The sequence below is a fragment of the Heterodontus francisci genome, chromosome 34 (assembly GCF_036365525.1).
Source record: "Heterodontus francisci isolate sHetFra1 chromosome 34, sHetFra1.hap1, whole genome shotgun sequence".
Classification (NCBI taxonomy): Eukaryota; Metazoa; Chordata; class Chondrichthyes; order Heterodontiformes; family Heterodontidae; genus Heterodontus; species Heterodontus francisci.
In genome coordinates, this window is record NC_090404.1 from 27,519,195 (window position 1) to 27,539,996 (window position 20,802).

At 44.2% G+C, this 20,802-nt stretch overlaps 1 protein-coding gene across 1 annotated transcript in view; it reads right to left on the reverse strand.

The window, feature by feature from the left end:
* Positions 1 to 20,802, reverse strand: part of LOC137348767 (zinc finger protein 850-like) — a 546,053-nt gene that overhangs the window by 249,458 nt on the left and 275,793 nt on the right. The gene's annotated exons all lie outside the window — the stretch shown is intronic.

Consider the following 20,802-nt stretch of genomic DNA (forward strand, 5'->3'; position numbering starts at 1 on the left):
CACTTCGCACTTCTCTGTATTAAATTCCATCTGCCACGTGCATGGTTTTGCCCCACTATGAATGGTGTGAATATTTTTCAGACTATGTAACTGGTTAAAGCTCTTTACATTGTCGTCACACTGTCAGTCTGGGTGCATTTCCTGCCACAGTGATGTTTGAAATCTTTTTCCACAGACATAACAGACACACGGTTTTCCTCTCTGCTCGGTTCAGTAGTACACTCAGGAATCCCTCCCTCTCCTTCCCCTGAAGGTACTGTTATGAAGGAACATCGAAATGGAAGGAGGCCTTTTGCCCTTATAGACTGTTAGACATTCAATTAGATCGTGGATAATTTGTATATTAGCTCCATTTACACGCCTTGTTTTTGTAATCCTGCATATCTTTGCCGGACCAAAGATTAATCAACTCCAGTGTTCAAAGGTTCAGACTCAACAGCTATGTAGCGAGATAATTCAACATTTCCACCGATTTCTGTATGAGGAATGCTTTCTGAAATCACTCCTGAACAGCCTAGTTTTAATTTCACATTAAGTCCCCTTGTCCTGGATTCCACAATCAGATAGAAGCGTTCCTCTATATCTCATGGTCATCGTGTCAAAGAGGTATTATGGAACAAAAGGAGGCCATTCTTAACTAAGAGGTTAATTGTGTTGATGCCAGCTCTCAGTAGAACAATCCAGTCAGCCCCATTCCCCCACTCTATCCCTGTAGTTGTGCAGATTTATTTCCCTCACGTACCCATCCAATTTCCTTCTGAAATTATTGATTGTCTCTGCTTCCACCACCTTCGTAGACGAGTTCAGGGTCATTAAAAATCACTGCGAAAAAAAAAAGTTCTTACTCACATCCCCCCTTCATCTCTTGATAGAAAATAACTTTATGGGATCATTTGCGTCTAGTTGAGATCACAAATGGGGTCTTGGTTGTAGGTGTCATCAGAAAGGTAGGACCTCTGACATTGCAGCCTACCTTTGCACTGGCTTCTTCCTGCCTTTTTTTACAACTGCATTTGAATCGACCTACACTGGCACTTACCCATTGTCTCTCGAGATAAGGAGGCCAAAGAAGACACTTTCCTAATGCAAATCAGCTGAGCACACCCCTTTTCTACCAAACTAGTGGTCCCTTAGTGCAGCTATTCACTGTTCCCAATGGAGTACTGCCTGCTGATAGTGCTTCACCTCTCAGAGCTCTGTTGCTAGCTTCAGCTTCCCTTGTGGAATGCTGTTGTAGTCCCAAGTTGAATCTGATGCTCTCCCAATCTTCTTTAAAAGCTCAAAATCTTCAAAAACTTATTTACTCCACCACATTATATTTCTTTCTATCCTTCAAACGCAAAGTCACCAATCACTCATAGGACTGGTAACCTATATTATGAGTTATTTATTCGAAGACGACAGTAGTATATAAATATTGCTGGACAGTTCTTACTAGTATGTCTTGCTTGGTCAACTAACACAATCTAACTAATGTCACGTGGCAGACGACATCATATCCTATCTAATGATCTATACAAATTACGGACATGGCCACTTATAGACGTACTAAAACAACAGCCACCGTCAGGAGTCTGTGGACATGCACTCCAAGGTCGCTCTGTTTCTCTCTATGTCTACCACTTATTGTACATTCCTTGCCTTGTCACTCTTCCCCAAGTGTATGACCTCACACCTCTCTGGATCGAATTCCATTTGCCATTGTTCTGCCCATCTGTCCCTTGATATTTTACTGCGGTCTACACTTCCTTGTTCATTAGCAATCACAAGACCAAGGCTCCTTCGAGAGCACATTCCAAACCCGTGATCTCTACCACCTTGATGAACAAGGGCAACAGATGCACAGGAACACCACCCACTTAAAAGTTCACCTCCACGTCACGCACCAACCTGATGTGTAACTATAGCATCATTCTTTCACAGTCACTGGTTCACAAGCCTTCAACTACATTCCTCACAACACTGTGGGTGTACCTACACCACATGGACTGCAGCCGTTCAAGGAGCTGGTTCACCACCACCTTCTCAAGAGCAATTACTGATGCACCAGTGATGCTGACATCCCATGAACAATAGGGAACATATTTTAACCTCAGTTCTCCGGGATGCCAATCAGTTATTGGCCAATTTGAGCAAACAGAGGTAAGCCAGAAAAAAAAAACATGCAATGCAATTTACAAATGTACTCCAGCTTGTTTTATTCTTTCATGGGATGTGGGCATCACTAACAAGGCCAGCATTTGTTGTCCTTCCCTAATTGTTCTTGACACGTGAGTGGTTTGTTAGACCATTTCAGAGGGCAGTTAATAGTAAATCACATAGCTGTGGGTCCAGATTCAACAACAGCTCAGGATCCCTGCTTCTGAATTCAGCCACTGTTGGTCAAGACCCGAGCTGCTTCTGAGAGCTTCCTTACTAAACGATCCGGGCTCCCTAATCCAGCTGCTACCAGTGGAGAGTTGCCGGTCCCGGCCTGAGCTGTGTCTGGGAGCCGCCTGCCAGTCTCTGTTTACTGAACAGGAAAAGGAATTGGTCGATTCTGAGTCATCAGAGTCAAAATCTACCTGTAATCTACCTGTTAAGTGCGGTTTCTAACATCAGTCTAATTGTCTGTCTCTTGCAGAAATTTTGAGAAATGGGGGTTTGTCATTTATCCCTAAATTAGCATCACTTAAAATGCGGTCATCACATTGATGTTTGTGGGATCTTGCTGTGCATAAGTTGGCTACCGCATTTCTTAATTTACAACAGGGTCTACATTCAAAAGTAATTCATTGGCTGTAAAGCACTTTAGGATGTCCTGATGTGATGGAAGATGCTATATAAATGCAAGCCGTGCTCTCTGTATTGTTATGAACAGGTAGTTAATCCGTTTTTTCCAAAACAAATTTCCCTGTTTTTGCAACCACCTGACCGTAAATGGGTTAGTTTTTGAATCTCTTTCCCTCCCTTAAACGTTAATAATAAAAGACACCATCAGCAACACGGTTTTTAAAGTTAGAACAAATAAGTAAGGTTTATTAATACATTAATACTCGGGAAGGGTTTAACTTCATCACGCATGCTTACAAACATTCAGGGAAAGGTAATAGGCAAGGAAATTTTCTAAATAGAGACTTAAACTACCATCAATTTCAATTAAAACTAGTGTACGTTAGATTAGCAGAAATGTCAAATACGGGAGGAGCTGTTGGAAATATTTCTTCTCTTCCAGACTTCTTCTTTGCATGCTTTGATGTAAATGGAGGTAACTCAATGTTTTCTGAAGTCACCTTTTACTTAGGTGGAGAATCTAGCAGAAGGCAGGATTTCTTGCTATTTTTACAGACTGTGCCTTTAATTATTCTTCGCTGTTTGAAGTCTGTGGCTTCCTTTTACATTATCTGGCTTCTGGCAGCTTGTGACTTAGAAATGGCTGTGCAGCAGCAGGCAGGCTGTGTCTTCTCTGCTGGACAGCTGTGCCTTCCAAACCAGATGTTCGCTCAACTACTGTTACAATTTCAAGTTCAGCAGGCTGAAAAAGTTGGTCTCTTGGACAAACTGTATTACATGATCCCCTTCCTCCATTGTAACAAGTAGAAAATAAAAAAAAGACTTAAAACATGTTGCATAAAATTCATACTTAAACGAAAAAATACAATTTGCAAGGGGTTTCTCATCTATTCTTGACACTGGATTGTTCTTTGTCCTTTTCCATAGTCAGCCTAAATCTTATGATACAATGATCACTGTCCCCTAAATGGTCTCCTACTGATACTTGATCCACTTGGCCCACCTCATTCCCAAGAATCATGTCGAGCAGTGCCTTCTTTCTCATTGGACTAGAAACATACTGATGTAGAGAATTTTCCTTAACACACTCTAGGAACCTTTTCCCCTCACTACCCTTTACACTATTACTATCCCCGTCAATATTTAGATAATTAAAGTCCCCCATTATAACTACCCTATAATTTATGCACTTTTCTGTAATCACCTTGTTGGTGGCCTGTAGACAACACTGAGCAATGTAACTGAAACTTTTTTGTTCCTTAGCTATTGCCAAATTGATTCTGTCCTCGCTCATCTAGGACATCATTTTCACCTGCATTGCAATGATCGCCTAAATCAATACTTCCACCCGTCCACCTTTTATCCTTTTTCCACATTTGAACACCCTGTATCCAGGAACATTCAATACGCAGTCTTGTCCTTCTTTGAGTCAGGTCTCTATTATAGCCACCACACATATTTCCACATGTAAATCTGCGCCTGTAGCTCACCAATCTTATTAACGACACATTAACCCTAATTTAGACTTTAATACTTTTTCCCTTACTCTGACCCCCACCGAATAACTTACTATTCTCTGCTCTAGTGCTATCTATCATTCCCAGTATTCTGTGCACCTTGGTGATCCTCTCTGATATTTTGTCCTTGTCTCCACACCCCTGCCACGTTAGTTTAAACCCTCCCCAATAGCATGAACAAATCGCCCCGCGTGGGACAAAGATATAAAAGGAGTTAAAGTTCTCAATTGGGGTAAGGCCAATACTAAGCTGAGGAGTGATTTAGTGAAAGTGGACTGGAAACAGCTGCTTGAAGGTAAATCAGTGTCAGAACAGTGGGGAGATTCATGAGGTTCAGAGTAAACATGTTCCCACAAAGAAAAAGGGTGGGATGACAAAATCTAGAGCCCCCTGGCTGTAAAGAAGTTTACAGGGTAAGATAAGGCAAAAAGGGAAAGTTTACATCTGACACCGAGAACTCAGTACTACAGAAAGCCGAGAGGAGTATAGAAACTGGAGGGATAAAATCAAAAAGGAAATTAGGAAAGCAAAGAGAGGGCATGAAAGAATATTGGCAAGCAAAATCAAGATGAACCCAAAGAGGTTTTGTGAATACATCAAGAATAATGAGGACAACTAAGATAAGATTAGGGCCCATAAAAGACCAAAAAGGTAACCTACGTGTAGAAGTGGAAGATGTTGGTGTGGTTTTGAATAAATACTTTGCGCCTGTCTTTAAAAAAGAGGGAGACGATGCAGATATTGTAGTTAAGGAGGAGGAGTACGATGTATTGGATGTGATACACATAGGGAGAGAGGAAGTATTAATGGAATTAGGATCCTTGAGAGTGGATAAATTATGAGGGCTAGATTAAATGTATCCCAGGTGTTGGCCAGGGGCTGCAATAAAGCACTGAGTCTGTTACAAACTGCTGAATAGCTTGTGAACTGACGTAACCTGAGCTCAGATACTGCTGAACTGCTTGTGAACTAAAGTAACCTGAGCTCAGACACTGGCCTGTGCTAGAGAAAACCAGTTTGAACTAATTAAGTTAGGTGAAAGACAAGGGAGCTATCACAAGATTAGAGCCTTATTTGGACACGGAGTGATACCGTGGTCCTTGGGCCTGGGCCAATAAGGAGAAGATACGAACGAGGTGAGTAGGCCTAAACCAACAGGAAAGAGACAGCACAGCTCGAAGAGATAAGAAAGAGAATAAGTATGCAGAATCTCAGGCATAGAGCCAGTGAGAAACTCCAGAGACCAACCATCGCGGAACTGGAAGACGCTGCATGAGCAACGCGGCGATGACATAAAAGAGAGAGAGAACGGAATGCCTGGCCAGCGTCAGCTCTCCCCTTTTTCGGGCATTATCCTTTGTTTTCTGTGACTAGGTCAGGGAAGGTCAGAGGAACCTCGTGGGTGTGCGTATCGATTCTAGTTAGCTTTGTCATAAACTGTATAACCCAGTTTGAGTTGCATGCTTTTGTCTAACCAAGTGTATAAGCCTTATTCTTACATTGTACAACAACGTGAATAAAGTAAATTGATAGTTAAAGAAAGGACTGAGTTTCCTCCTCTTTGCACTAAGCCATTAACCGTAGCCAATGGATTAGGTGGAGGGTGGCTCTCCTGTAACCCCGATATCCCAAATACCCAGGCTGAGACTGAATTAAGAGGACTTAGTCCCACGTGACGGCCAGGATCAAGTGGGCGAAGGGAATAAAGGGGCCAAAGGGGAGTTGACTCCGCGCCACAGTTTACATAATTGGCGTCCCTGGGTGGGCACGAGGATCAATCTCTCCATTGAGTCAGCGGGAGACTCGAGCTGAACCGAATTGTCAAAGTACAGAGAGAACAGGAACCTAGGGGTTAATTCATAGCTACTAACATAAGATGACGAATCAAAGTGAATTTCCAAGCCCTGGAGACTTGGATTGTTTTGATTGGAAGGGACTCCTCCAAAAATACATAATAGGGAAGTGGCCGCAATACAGGGTAGTATGCAGGTCACACTAGCGACAAGGGAAAACCCGTAAGGGAAGCCCTTTGGAAGATTGCACAAGCAAAGATGTCAGCTGGGAAATTTTAAAAAGTACAGAAGTCAGTAGCTATCGGTTGCTTACTTGAGGAATGGATAGAATGCCATCAGCAGGCTAAAAAAAGAGCAGAATAGACTAGAGGAAGAGTTTTTAAAACTCCATGAGGAGGCAGCTCTCCTTAGTGAAAAAGTAAATGATTTGCAGGGACAGAGGAGTACGGATATGATGCATATGAACCAATATCAGTTACAGTGCGAAAAACTAGTTACGGAAAAAAGTAGGCGAGAGGGAGAAGCCCAAGCAGCTAAAGTTGAGGTGGAAGGATGGAAGCAGCAACGTAGTGATTTAAAAACTGCCATGAATGTGATTCAGAGAGCAGCTCAGGAAAAGAGAAGTAATTCAGGTGATCACACAAAGTGTCAAAAATACATAGCGAGACTGCAAGAGCAGCTAGCCGCGCAGAGAGGTATAATCTGTGCTTTTGCACCCGAAGGAAGTGAGGAGAACGGTGAAGGGGACACAGATTGGAATGAGTTAGCAGATGAAGCGGCTAGATACGGCCATGATGATGGGGACCCTCTACCCGAGGATCCTCTGCCAGCATATGAGCCAGAGCCAAAGGAACCATCGGCCCCCATGGCCCCCCTTGTGACCACTAGGCCAGCGATAGGGGCAGATGGCAGGTGGCAACTGGCCCGCAGATGACATATTCCACTCCATGGTGGGGACAGCAATTGAGGGATATTGCAAAAGACATTGGGACGTGCGCACCCGGGGATGATCCTTGGGAGCTGTTCCAAGCGGTCAGTCAACAGAGAGGAATACACGCCTTAGATGATGCTGAAGAAAGAAAATTAATTATAATCTGCCTACACACACACATACACTCCGCCCTACCGGAGGAACAAAAACTTGATGGAGGCACAAATGAGGCTTTAAAAAATCAAGTATTAAACGTCATGGGCGCTAACAGAGGGGACCCAGTGGAGGCGCTCACGAAATGCTATCAAAGAAAAGGTGACCACCCTGCCACGTTTGCGGCTCGGATCTGGGCGGTGTTTCAAGGGGTATATGGCACAAATCTAGATAGAGCCAATCCAACACCAGAGATTAGAAACCGATGGCTGAGAATGCTGGTGCCGCATGGCACTGAGGAGTCAAGAAGGGCACTAGATCAATTTGATCCCTCTGATGACACGCACACAGAGGCTTGGGTACTCAGGAGGATGGTTAGAGCATGGGATAAGGAAACAACAAAATTCTCCAAGGCCCCTGGGGGAAAGGTGATGCCTGTCAAAGATCAGACAGTAACCTGGAGAAATGAAGGGAGGGGAACTACACAGGGGGCACCCCACCCAGCCTATCAGACAGGAGGAAGGGGTAGAGGCATTGGGAGAGGAACCGCCCCAGAAACAGGGAGAACTCTGAGTGGACCGACCCACTGCTATAATTGTGGCCAGGAGGGACATTTCAAAAGAGAATGCCCAAACCCGAGACTTGAAAATGCAGGTCGGGGAGGATGCCAGAACAAACGCCACAGCCTACCCGTGGAAGGACCGAATAGGTCAAATCCTCAATGTGATATACTAGAGATAGCACCATCTTCAGGGTCGTACCCTGAACCCCAATGACGGTCGCAGGCCTCTCCGTTATGGGTGTCTGACACGCGGTGGGATAACACAGGGAGACCCCGAGTGAATTGTAGGGTTGGAGGCCGCCCTGACACGTACCTTTGGGACACTGGAGGATTCCGAACCACCGTAGACACCACCAATGTTAGTAAAGTAGATTGGAAAATTCAAAGTAAACTTGTTTTGAATGGATTCACAGGACATTCACAAGTGGGATATGGTAGCGTACCGTTGGAAGTCAGTGTGGGGGACGTAGCAATAGAGCACTCAGTGGTTCTCATTAAGTTACCCAGAGAACAAGAACATATATTAGGGTGTGATTATATGTCTAAAGCGGGACTCTGTTTTGACCCTGTTAATTGAACGATTTGGCAAATGCCCTTAGGCATGGGTCGTATAGATCACACATCTGTCCCGGTGGGGGAATACCAGGATAGGATATGCACGTTCGGGGAACTGTGGACAAGACCAGAAGAAATGAGTAGTGATCGTGAAGTACAACAAATTATCACACGGAATTCAGTAGTATTTGCTCGACATAAACATGACTGTGGGAAAATGACCGGGAGTGTGTGTATACAGGGTCCAGACCCCAAACCACAGAAGCAGTATGGTTTTCCGAACGAGGCAGAAGAGGAGGTGGGAAAGGTGATACAGAGTTTGCTGCTACAAGGGATACTAAGACCGGTAGCTTCCACTAACAACTCGCCTATTTGGCCGGTGAGGAAACCGGATGGCAGCTGGCAACTAGTGATAGACTTAAGGTAACCCCATTAACGGCCCCCGCAGTACAACAAGCCCAGAGACGGTAGTTAAACAAAATGAGGACGCACAGTGGTTCACGGTTTTAGACATAAGTAACGGTTTTTGGTCTATTCCACTGGAGAAAGAATGCCAATATAAATTTGCGTTTACCTTCCAAGGACAACAATATACATGGACCGCCCTGCCGCAGGGATTTCATAATTCCCCATCTATATTTCACCAGCATCTAAGGGAAGGGTTAAAAGGGTTCTCAAAGCTTGAATGCCTGGTGCAGTATGTAGACGACTGACTTCTACAAACTGAAATGGAAAAAGAACATTATCAGCTACTAAGTGAATTGCTACAATTGTTACACGAATTGGGACTAAAAGTAAACCCTAAAAAAGCGCAGGTTATGAATGGGAAGGTTACTTACTTGGGAATGATCTTGACACCGGGAAAGAGAGAAATTGACCAACGAAGGGTAGTAGCAGTTGGCAGACTCCCTGTCCTGAGCGATGTAAAAGGGTTGAGATCTTTCCTGGGTTTGGTGGGATATTGCAGGGACCACATTGATGGATTCACTACAAAAGCGGCCCCATTAATGGAGCTATTGAAAAAGAATGTGGTGTGAGCGTGGAAAACTGAACACGCACAGGCCATTTCAGATTTAAAGCAGGCACTAGCTGCTGCGCCTGCTCTGAAAGCCCCAAATCCAACTGAGCCATTTTTATTGGAGGTAGCTACCACAGACACCACCCTCTCAGCAGTTCTGTTACAGGAGACACACAGGAAATTGAGACCAGTAGCGTATGCCTCACATATGCTTTCACCGGTAGAGCAGGGGTATTCAATGTGTGAGAAACATTTGTTAGCAGTTTTTTGGGCAGTACAGTATTTTACTTACGTAGTGGGACTGAACCCACTTACAATATTGACAGAGCATACCCCCGTACAGTTACTATTAGACGGTAGGATCAAAGACGGGTCAGTAAGTCGGAACCGAATTGCTAGATGGATACTATGTTTGCAAGGAAGAAACATAAGCATAAAAGGGGTAAAAACTACCACTATGTTGGCAGACAACCTAGTGCATCAAGGAGAGAAACATGAGTGTCAAGTCATGATAGCAAATAATCCCAAGGGACCATTTGTATCAAAACAAAGGGGAGGGGGTAGGAGTGGATTGGAGAAAGCAACAGGACCCGAAAGCAATGATGCAAAGGAAAAAGAAGAACTGCACTTAAAAATGTTTGTGGGTAGTTCCTCATCAGTACAGGATGGCGAGAGGAAAACTGGGTGCGGGATATTTGTCGAAGACGAATACGGTCAAGAAAAAATTAGTGCAGCCTTAAAATTGCCTAAAACCATGAGCGCACAGGCAGCAGAATTAGCAGCCATCGCATATGTGGTTGGCCACCCAGAATACTTCCCGCCTGGATCAGTTATATATTCTGATAGCATGTATGTCTGTAATAGCCTCACGGAACACTTGCCCTTATGGGAGGTGAGGGGTTTTGTCTCAGCGGATGGGAAGCCCCTTCCATCGGCCCCATTATTATGATACACCTTTAAAGGAGCACAGGGGAAAGGATATGAGATCACGAAGCTAAAAGCTCATTCAAAACTTACTCCGGAAGGGAACAGGAAAGCGGATGAGCTAGCCAAACAAGGTGCTGTTAGTGGGCAGGAATGGCAGCCACCGATTGAGGACATTGGGGAACAGAAAGGGAAACAGGTTAAGGTAATGGATTTAACAGAGGAGCAGAAGAAAGATGGAGAATTGAAAAAACTGATAGAAGGAGTAGAGTCAGACACATACAAAGAGTACAAGGGGGTCTATATTCAGGACGGAGTGATTTTATGTGAAGGAAAATTCGTAATCCCCGAGGGGGGACGAAACCAAATAATCCACTGGTACCATTACTTATGGGGACATACAGGGACAGAGAGTACCCTGGAAAGAATGAAGGAGGTGTGCTGGTGGCCTGGAATGAAAGGTGACGTGGAACACTACGTCAAGAATTGTTTGATCTGTGCACAACACAACCCCGATAGGAATGTCAAGAAAGGGGCCCCACGACATACTAGACCAGTAGAAGGACCTTGGGTTAATTTGCAGATAGACTATGTAGGACCCCTATCCCCCACTCCAGGAGGGTTTAAGTACATTCTAGTAATAGTAGGTACGTTTACCAAATGGGTGGAAGCTTTCCCAACCAGAACAAATACAGCCAAAATCACCACGAAAATTCCGTTAGAAAGGGTATTCACTCGGTGGGGTTTACCCCGAAGCATAGAATCAGATCAGGGAACACATTTTACGGCCCAAGTAATGCAAAATGTAATGACCCTCTTTGGGGTCAAACAGAAATTCCACATACCCTATAGACCACAGTCTAGTGGAATTGTGGAAAGGATGAATCGGACATTGAAAAACATGATAGCTAAAATGGTACAGCAGCACAAGACGACCTGGCAGGTCGTTCTGCCCTATGTATTGATGGTAATCAGGAATACTGCGGCTTCATCAACAGGCTATACTCCCTATAAACCCATGACGGGAAGGGACATGAGAGGAATGGAGGGGTTGGTAGGTTTGGACTTGTCTGAAGCCGAGGTGGACAGTATTATATCAGAAAAATGGGTGCAACAACTAGTAGAAACAATGAGGGAAGCAAATTGCGTAGCAGCCCACTAACAAGGAAAGAAGAGACAGCAAAGCAAGGCTTATTTCGATGCCAGCCCGATAGAGTTGGACCCCAGACAAAGGGTAATGATCATAATATACCAGTCCACCTCATTCTTGAGTCCAAAGTTCACCGGTCCCTATGAGATAGTAGATAAAGCTAGCCCATCTGTATACAAAGTATTGATGGCACCAGATAAGAGTGCCTGGTATCACATTAATCAGTTAAAGTTAGTAGGAGAAAAACAAGATAATCACAGCTGGCATGTGATGCTTGATGCTACCGATGTTTTGATTGAAGATCAGGAAGATCAAGAGCAGGGTCAACTGCAGATCCAAGCGGAAGTGTTTGAAAGACAACCTGATGTTGTACGTCCACATACAGGGAGAAATCGAGGGAAAAAACGGAAGAAAAATAAAGAAAACAGGGGAAGTAAGTGGGCTAGAAGAAATGAACGGTTAGAATCAGAAACAAATTGGGAACAAGATACAGACAGTCTGGCTCAGTGTATGGAGAGACTGGACTTAAAATAGGATAAGAAAGAAACAGTAAATAAGAGCAGAAATTACACTTGTATATTACAGGTCCAGCCCACAATGCAGAGGGCGATACATTTCATTGCTATTGGATTGATCATATTTGGGACTATAGGGGAACCCGCATCGGAGCTGTCACGATGAAGGAACGCGCCTGAAGCAGTGCCAACACGGGAAGACTATCCCGTGGCCAGAAACAACTTTGCTCCTTAGATCAAGACAGTTCGAACCAACAAAGGAAAGCGAGAAGATTTAAATTTGAGTTATGCGGGAATGGATGAGTTGGCATGCGCGAGAAAAACATTGGGTATACCGGAGGGAACAGGAATACAGTTTTCATGCAACAAGGCTCTAGAAGTGACGCTGTCGGTAATCCAAGGGAGGAAAATCGTTAGTCAATTTGTCGGCCCATTTATAGAACGACCATCGGGGGAGGATGGTCGAGGTAAAATTATGTTTCACTGGGATCACACCTATGTGAACATTGACTGGGGCAATGACTCATACAGGAGATATATCGACTGGGGTGGCTAAAGCAGACAGTTTCGGGAAATTGGTTGGATCATCATCAATTGTACAAAGGAAGATACGGCACAGGAAAGTGATAGAGCAAAAAGGGCGTTAACAGATGCAGACAGGGGTTTCTGTAAGGGCCCAGGGCCCTTCATAATTTGCAGGACCCCTAGGAAGCTCACCACCCCTCACCCTCCCGTGATTGAAACCACACCAGAACCTAAATGTAGCGAATCTCAGTACAAAACGGAAGGTGTAGGTTTGGTGCTAGAAGAGACAGGCGAATCTGTCACATTGGTTTCAGGAAATCAACATGTGCAGGTAATTTTCAATTTAACTGAAATGATCGTTCCAGAATGGTGTCCATCCACCATGAAACAATTATTTGCCCACCTCCTTCAGAGACAGTTAAGCAGAAATGAGTTTAAGTCGGTGAAATACAGAAAGAAAAGAGGGCTGTTAGAGTTAGCAGGGGTAGGTTATGCATCAGGAGTGGCAACAGTCAACACATTGGACATAGCCGAGTTAGAAAGCCAGATGCAATCCCTCCAACAGAAAATACTGGAGAGGGTTACCTGGATCAGATATGGACCAGTCAAATAGGTCAGGATGCATCATGGGTAACCCTGGACACAATCAAATTTCTAAAGCCTTTACAGGATACAACGAATTCAATCATTGAGCATATGGCTACTACTTCTGAGCAGGCCCATAAGGCTGAGACGTGTGCCATATATACTAGCTGGGTATTGGCTATGATTAGTTCGAATTTGCTATAACTCAATGCACACCAAGTTCCAGACTAGGTGTTGGATGAACAGTTAAAGAAGCGGGTCAGAGAAGAGATACCCCTGTGTCACCTCAGAAGTTTGACCTTAACTAACAGAGTGTTAGGCACCTGTGATGAGGATAGAGGAAGATATTATGCTGGGGCAGTGTTTCATATTCCCTGACACGGAAGCAATTTGACCTACCCTTTAAAGAGAGTCCATAACGTGGGCAAGTACCAAGAGGGTGCTTGGATATCTTTAAGCAACCCACCATCTCATGCTATTGTAATGGATGATGTTGAGAAAGGGGTAGATTTGTCAAGTTGTCATCAAGGGGGGAATCACTGGGCCTGTCCGGAAGAGACAACGAGACAGAAACTTGCAAGTTGCGGGCTCAGCACCTATGAAAATTGTTCATTGTCCATTCTGCCTGTTAATAACCAGACCTTTTACAATATGCCCTTGTGGGGCAAACGTATTACATAGCCATGGATAGCCAATTAAGAGGACTTAGTCCCACGTAATGGCCAGGATCAAATGGGCGAAGGGAATAAAGGGGCCAAAGGGGAGTTGACTCCGCGCCACAGTTTACACAGGCTATTAAAATAAGCCAGGGAGGAAATAGCAGAAGGTCTGACCATCATTTTCCAGTCCTCACTAGATACAGGTGTGGTGCTGGAGGATTGGAGGACTGCTAACATTGTACTGATGTGGAAACGAATAGACAACTTCAATAAGCTTGACTTTGCAAAATATGTATATTTCTGCTAATTGTCAGAGAAGGGAGCTTGAAAACATTAAAATGGGGAGCTAACTGCAAAACGATCTATTGTCAGATAAGGGAGATTGATTATGTTAGACTGGGGAAACAGTTAATTGAGTTAGCAGAAACTGGCCAGGAGACTGGGGGCTGTGTTCGGACAAAGCCTAGAAAAAAAATTTAAATCATGTAGTGTTACACGACCTAAATATATAAAAGTGGATGTATCTATTTCTGAAGAGGGCTTTGGTTCGGAGCTTGTTGCATGCTGTAGCATAAACCTGCTGTGTGACCTGACTTCTGAGTCTCCAGGTGGTGATTCATGAAATCCACCACAACAATTGCCCTAGTCAGCAGGATCCAACACGCCACGGACGGGTCGGTACATGTACTTCTTTATTCTGTAGTAAAAGAGGGTAAGACTGACCTGGTTTGGATTCGAATGGGAGACTGTATTAACAAAGTAGGCTAAAGTAATATAAGGGGGCCAGCCGGCAAAGCAATTGCAGGGGTCTGCAATGTGGTTACGTTGAAAATGGTCTATAAAACAAAGGCTTGCAACAAAGGTTAGAAGAAGAGTTTAGAAAGTTTGAATTGTGGGTGGAAGAGATATTTCAAAGAAGGAAGAGGAAAGTGGTAAGGAAAATGAGGACTCCAGTGGGGACCAATCCCATTTGAGCATTTACGAGGAAAAGGTGAGAAAGTGGAAACAAAAATGAAAGAGAATGCGTGGATTCCCAAGTGGGATGAGAAGAGACAGTTAGATTGGTGGATAATTCAAAAGAAAGATAAGGAAGAGAAAGAAATTAAAATATTATCTCAGATTTATGAAAACCGTCTACTTTGGAGAACAGCAAATAGGAAGTACTGTATTAAGACAGAGACAGACATCTAAGGACAGTGACGTATCTGCCCAGGATGATTTAGAAAAAGAGACAGCAGAATATGGGCGTGATGATGAGTTAACATTTCAGGTCAGTGACTTTTCATCAGAACAGTTCGGATGTAAGGTCACAGACTGGAAACATTAACCCTTCTACTCTCGCTAGCGGGGAGACACAGTGGTGCAGTGGTTAGTGGTGCAGTGGTTAGCACTGCAGCATCACAGCTCCAGGGACCTGGATTCAATTTTGGGTACTGCCTGTGCGGAGCTTGTAAGTTCTCCCTGTGACCACGTGGGTTTTCACTGCCAAAGACTTGCAGGTGATAAGTAAAGTGGCCATTGTTAATTGCTCCTAATGTAGGTAGGCGGTAGGGAATATGGGATTCCTGTAGGGTTAGTATAAGTGGGTGGTTCTTGGTCGGCACAGACTCGAAGGGCCTGTTTCAATGCTGCATCTCTAAAGTAACAAAGAAATAAAAGATGCTGCCAGACCTGCTGAGTTGTTCCAGTGCTTCTGCTTTTATTTCAGATTTCCAGCATCCGCTGGATTTGATTTTATTATGGACGTGATGATGACTTGTCAGACGACAGGAACGACGACCCACCCCTTATGGGACCAATAAACTAGTAACGAAATCCCTGGGGCTATCGGTACCCCCGTTATATCCATCATTGTCAGTGGCACCAATTCACAGTGAATATACTTATACCAATGAAGGGGAAACTAAAAAAAGGATACAACACAATAAAAAAAGAGCAGAGATACAGCAATAAAATGAAGGGGACCTCGATACAGGAAGGGGTATCGGGCTCCAAGTCAGTAATAAGACAGGTTTACAGACCCTTGACTGCAGCAGAAAAACAGATGATTTAGCATTTCTAAAATTAACCAAATAAACTTAACATTTTGTAAAAATCTAGAAGAAGGAAAATGAGACATGCAACATGCATATAAAGGATCAGCACGCCCTAGTACAAGCTACCAGGTCAAATGGAACATGGTTTAAACTCCCAACTGAATACAAGACTGGGAGTTGGACAGACAATGGTAAACGAGAGTACACAGATTTAAAAAAATAAGTTAGAGTGGCGTTGAGAGAAGGCCAGAGTAACTGTGGTACAGTTACGGCAAGTGTGCCAAAGCCAGGAGAACCATCTACTGAATATGCAGAGAGGAAGTATAATACTTATGTTGAATATGCAGGAGTAGAGCACCCGGACAGAAATGATAAAGTCTTTCTTAAGATGCTGAAGGAAGTTCTCAGTGTTAAACAACAGAAAGTTCTCTCAATCAACTCTTCTCTTGGACAAGTGAGTTCGATCAACGCGTGAGCAATACCAAATCGTTTACAGTTCCTGTAGCATAAGTGACACCAAGGGGACAATCATAGGCATTGATACATTACGTGAGGTAGGAGCCCCGGTAGATCCCAGACACGGTCAGGTCATATGGCCATCCATGATAGGAAAGAGGGCGTGTGACAACCGAAAACCTATACAGCCCAAGTGGACAATGTAAAAGCAATTACCAGGAACTGGGAACAGGAGGGAGCCTTTGGGTTAACATATTCCCAAATGGCAGGCGTCAGGGCAGAGAAAATTGGACTGTGTAAGAGTAAGCATGGCACCCAGTAAAGTTTATTGTTCACAGCATACTCCCAAGAAGCAGTACACCGTCAAAGTGGCCACAGTGCACGCAATCAGAATATATAGTGCAAGACCTCCTAAAGCAGGAAGCAACCAGATGCACGGAAGCTACCACCAATTCCCCCACATGGCCAGCACCTACGCCAGATGGCACCCACCACTGCACGATATATAGAACTGAACAAAGTTATTCCCTGGCAACTTTCTATCATGGCAAGCTTTGCCACCAGACTTAATGGATTAAACCCCGAACATAAGCTCTTTAGTGTCTTAGATAAAGCTAACGGGTTCTGGGCAATAGCATTGGATAGGGCGTCACAGGAGAAGTTTGCTTTCTCGGTGGCAGTCAAACAATGTACCTGGACCCAATTACCCCAAGGATTCCACAATAGCCCCGGAATTTTCCACTGAATTATGAATTAAATATTAGAAGATATAAGCCTGAGCCTATCTGAGAGCACAGTTCTATAATACGTTGACGACCTGTTGATAATCTCACGTACAGAGGGAGGACATTGCGGATCCCTAATAACTGTACTACAAGCCCTCCAGAAAGCAGGTCTTAATGAGAGCCGCGAGAAAGCACAGACTGGAAAATCTGAAGTAAACTATCTGGGACTTGTGTTAAGTCAAGAGAAGAGGTCACTACCTGCAGACAGGAAAGCAGCCATACAAAATCTGCCAAGGCCTGAGAACATTGGAGGGGTCTGAAAGGTCTTCGGTTAACTATTGCAGAAATTTTATTCCTAACCATGCGAATATCGAAGAGCCAATCCAAGCATTAGTCTAAGGAAGACCAGCAGCCCTAGAAACTATAACTTGGGGCCGAAACAGGAAACGACAGACTGAGATATAAATTAAGTTCTGTCACAGGCACCAGTCTTTGGGCTCCTGGATCAGGAGAAACCCTTTCAGCTGTATTGTAGTCAGGATGGACCATTCTACAAAGCAGTTCTGATGCAAGGCCATGGGAATCGGAAGTGTCCCGTGACATTTTACTCAGCCAAAAAATCTGCTGTGGCCACCGGCGTGGACTGGTGTACATGAGCACTCGACTGTGCAGGCTTGGGCAGTTAGGGTCTGCAAGCCTGAAGTCATGACAGGGTAAATTGTGTTACATATGAGACATAACTTGGTAAAACTGTTAAACACGGGGAGAGCCATGAGACTGCCAGAAGGTGTAGTGGGAGGAATGATGATATGTAAGACCAGCAAAGAAGAGAGTCTGCGGCTATGTTAAAGAGTTATACTGACAGTTACGTGACATCAGGCAAGATGAACGGAACCGACAAGATAGGTAGGACAAAGACCGGGAAGAAATAGGGAACCAGGATCCTACATTGCCAGGTATCGGGGATAAGGTCATGGTCAAAGTCCTCCCTGAGAAACCAGGGTGGCAATCCAGGTGGAATGGACTGTATGAAGTAGCATTAACCAGTGACACATGCATCACGGTTCATGAGCGAGGTAAGTGCAAATGGAATCACTGGTCACAAGTTAAACTATTTAACCCGAATGTAATTTATCCATAGGACGAGGGAACAGACACTTCTTTCTTGATTATTTCATTGCAGGTAAATATAGATGGGCCCCACCACGATCTTAATGTGCCTGGTGTCCCACCTGGTGATGGGACAGGTGAATGTTGTCACCATAAACGAAGAAGACAACATACAACTCAGTGGGGACTATACCCCAGGGCTAACCAGCCCAGAGAGCTTCTTTGACTTAGTATGCCTGCACCAAGAAACGGTGAGTGAAAAATCTTAGATAAGAATTAGATAAGAATACCCAATGACGGCAGTTAAAGACAACACAACATCATCACCGATGATTAAGGGAGGAGTAACGTTGTCATTTATGGCAGGGACAGGAATGGTACTATCACTGGGAACCGCCAAGTGGGTGCTGTCGTTTAGAACTGAAGACAGGAAAACATTCTCATAAACAACTAACAGCGGGTGGATATTCCCAACTTTGACAAAACACTGGATCACGTTACCATAGGGAAAGGATATATGGATAATCATCTCCAAAAATAATCCTGTCTGCTTAACACCAGACTTGGGAGCAGAGGGACAAATTAAGATGTGGCTCACCTGTGCGATTGACAACAATTACGGGGCTCCTTGACAGTGTATGAGGGAAATAATCCGAATCTACAGGTTTAATGGGGCAAAACACATACCCACTTCAGACCCTACCAACGTGACAATAAGGGCCACAACAGCCACTGAGGCAGAGCCGGAATGCCCTGGTCAACAAACAGGGCCGACAAATGGATTAGTGTTAATTGATGAAGGGAAGGAAGTTCTCAAGAATATACCAGATGAACTTGTGAGTGTAATCCTGAATGTATCTGCCTTGGGATTACCCGAATCGTGTTCAGCTCCAGTAAGGGTATTGCACAGTACACTGATGAAGCAGGTGCTCCGTCAGGCCACAACATCTGGAACGGTTGGCCAACATCCCCGGAGAGGCCAAACGGTCTGGAGAGGTCTCCTCAATGACGTAGCCGTGGTATTTAATGCAGGAGCAGGCATAGTTAATACCCTAGATTTAGCCGCTCTGAATGAGAAGGGCAGGACTGTGACCCAACAGGTAAACAGCGTCCTCAGGGAACAACAGCTTGCAAAAGAAGACCAGTTGGTCAATGACCATGAGTTAGTACGAGGAGACCTAGATGTAGTAGGTATTCTAGAAATACATGCTAAAACCATTAACGAGGTAATTAAGGATGTCCAACTATCAATAGATAAAATAGGTCGGGGAAAAGTATGTGCTACATGGGAAGGTTGGCTTAAAGAACAAATGAGGGAGAACCTACAGCAGATACATGAAGGAGAGGATAACATCTTGGATAACAAATGCCAATCTAACTGTGATTGCCCAACAGGAGGGGATGAACATGATGGATGTCAGATCCAGATCCTGACGTGAGTATCCCTTGCTTCAGCGGGATGTGATGTAAAAATAAACAATGTAATACTCAGGCTCGTCCTAGCCATCCCATGATTCCTGAGTATACTGTACGAAGTAAGGTACAAAGAGTCGAAAATATTGGGGTGGTCAGGGAAGGAGACCATGACCAGTTTACTAGAACCCTCAATTTGCCAGACGAAAGGAGGCGAGGACAGTGGAAACAACCCTTGAGGGATGTGAACGGGATACCAAACTAGTAATATGCCCACACCCAATATCTGAGACCCAAGAGGTGGCCTGTGACTTTACCAGTGCCGTGAACTGTACCCTTGAAATTCTGCCACCCTCAATTGACCATCTGTGGGTAGTATATAAGAGAAACAGAGTATACTGCCTGACCACGACCTTGCCAGCATTCAACATGGAAATCTTCAGTGTCCACTGACAAATACCACGGTGTGCATAATAGCCAGTAGATCCTTTTGGGTAGGTGGCCTAGACACTGTACACATATATCTTAATTTCTCTGCTAACATCAATCTGGTAGAGCAAGCACAGAACCATTTGACAGAGTACATAGAGAAATATATATATATCCAATACTGCCCCTCCCCGAGCACCTAAGGAGACAAAGGGAAAACCTTGAGAGGGCACAGAAGGTATGTATGCAACTACTGCCAAGGACATATAATATCATGAGAGAGGTAGAAGATATACAGGAAACATTGTGGTGGAATGAGTTGTGGAATTGGGGGTTGGATATACAGGTCCAACCATGGATCCAGATTATATCCCATTTCTTGATGGTGGTCCATCTGCTGGTGCTATTAATACTTATTATACTTTTGTGCAGGTTCGAGAAGAAAACTCACATAATCAAGCGAACACAGACCGCCCTTGAGGTTGAGTATATCAAACGGTCATCAATGAGAAACGGGAAAGGATGGACGAAAATAGCTATGGGGACAAGGTCATCCAGGAGCAAATCCCCAGTTCGGACATACTGACTAGCAGCACAGTGAGATGTACGCAGGAAAGGATAAGATGGGTAGCACCGAGATTCCAGTTGATCATTGGGGTCTCTGGGTGGATCATCGAAAGAAGATATAGTGCCCTTATACACACTGGAGTGTGATATGCCAAAGGAGGGACTGATGTGGGAACGAATAGGTTAACTTCAATAAGCTTTACATTGTAAAATATGTATTGCAAGTATGAGCTTTAAACTAATTGTAAGAGAAGGGAGCTTGATTACATTAGACTGGGGAAACAGCTAATTGACTTAACAAAAACTGGTTAGGAACTGATTTAGAGAGACTGGGGGATGTGTTCGAATGAAGCCTGAAGCACTTTGTGGTTGGAATTTATCTAATCGGTCACGATCAGACGTTGTTT